The 1,689-nt window shown below is 47.5% G+C and overlaps 1 non-coding gene across 1 annotated transcript; it reads left to right on the top strand.

Moving 5' to 3' along the window:
• Positions 1-78: 78 nt before the first annotated feature.
• On the top strand, positions 79-151 carry TRNAC-GCA (transfer RNA cysteine (anticodon GCA)). The gene has a single exon. It is a non-coding gene; the product is annotated as a tRNA-Cys (tRNA).
• The last annotated feature ends 1,538 nt before the right edge of the window (positions 152-1,689 follow it).

The following is a 1,689-nucleotide window of genomic DNA, read 5'->3' as shown; positions in this document are numbered from 1 at the left end:
CCTTCAGATGCACCAGTGGATCCTGACCTCCACCCTGAAAACCACTTTTGTATTATGTATAATTAAGAGGACTGGGCTTCCCTGATAGCTCAGTTGGTAAAGAATCTGCCTGCAATGCAGGAGACCCAGGTTCAATTCCTGAGTCAGGAAGATCCCCTAGGGAAGGGATAGGCTACCCATTCCAATATTCTTGGGCTTCCCTTGTGGCTCAGCTGGTAAAGAATCAGTCTGCAATGAGGGAGATCTGGGTTCGATCCCTAGGTTGGGAAGATCCCCTGGAGAAGGGAAAGGCTACCCACTCCAGTATTCTGGCCTGGAGAATTCCATGGACTATTTAGTCCATGGGGTCGCAAAGAGTCAGACACGACTGAGTGACTTTCACTAAGAGGACTGGTTGCCTCTGAATTCTCCAAAAGAGAATCCCTTTCACTCTGAAAGCATTAGTGGCCAATGTCAATTTTTCTGGAGATTTGGCAGGGCTGATGGAGGAAGGTTTTGTATCACGGCTGATTCTGTATGTCCCTTTGGACAAGTTTGTTCCACCAACTGAGGGTGCTCCTCTGTCACTCCTTCCCCGTGCAAGACAGGGTCCCTTCCTCCCTTCTTCCTCCTGGGAACAGATGCCTCCCTTTTCGTGTTCCGCACAAAGTAGCGCTGTTAGTTTCTTTCAGTTCAAGGCACCAGTTCACCTACAGGTGCTGGAGTTCTCCCTTGAAAGGGAGTATCACAGTATCTACCCAATAAAACTGTGCCTCTCGTCACCTGCTAGGAAATTAAGATTTCTTCCCTGGCATTACACATATACACAATCACAGGTATCTATTACTCTACTGGATTGCCAGCAAATTGAGAATAGGAATTTGGAGAACTCAGTAAATGTTGAATTGGTACAGGAATTCCCTAGTTAACTGATGAAATGGTATTAGCCCCATTTTACAAATTAGGAAATGACAGTTTGCAGAGACTAAGTGGTTATTACTTCTGAGGTTTTTGGACCCTTTAATTAATAGAAATTAATAAGAGGCCAGTAGAGTAATTCAGGGGAGGCATTATGGGGACTCGAGCTGTAGCATGAGGGAGTGAAAACAAGTAACAGGTGCCCTTGTTGGAGCTTAGAGAGGGAGTGGGTTGATTTCTGAAATGGAGTGAGGGTGGGAGCGGGCCCAGGGGTGGGGTTGGGGGTGTGGCTTAGGTCGTCTGCCCAGCCTCCTGGTGGTGCTGTGTGCCCGGGTCATGTGCAGTTCCCGCCTTCACTCCAGACTCCTCAGAAATGGCAGTTTGGTTTTTGGTCTTTTTGTGTTTTCTTACTCATAATTTGCCGCAGCTGGGCATGCATGCAATTATTTTTAGTCCCCTATAGTGTCTTTGTTGTATTTTGTTGCTCAAGGAAATGTTTGTCCAGGTGACAAAGGATCCCAGGTTTTAGGTGCCAGCTTGTCTCAGGACCACTCTACCGACAATCTGAGAGCTAGAGTTCGAACACAAGCCCACGGAGGCAGGATGTGTCTGCATCAGACTCACAAATCAGTTCTTCCCCTGGCCCCCTGCTGAAGCGGCCCAAGAATGAACCAAAGTAGGGGAAACATCGAGCTTGGACCTCACCATTTCTGAGATGCATGTCCTGGTCCGTGTGTTTGCTGTTTCAGACTCAGCCAAAGCAAAAAGGCTTCGGAAAAGATGAACAAAATG

This window comes from Giraffa tippelskirchi, chromosome 2 (genome assembly GCF_054371585.1).
Source record: "Giraffa tippelskirchi isolate mGirTip1 chromosome 2, T2T-mGirTip1v1.2.pri, whole genome shotgun sequence".
Taxonomy (NCBI): domain Eukaryota; kingdom Metazoa; phylum Chordata; class Mammalia; order Artiodactyla; family Giraffidae; genus Giraffa; species Giraffa tippelskirchi.
Note: the sequence above shows the minus strand (reverse complement) of the source record. Positions and strands in the feature narration are given on the sequence as shown.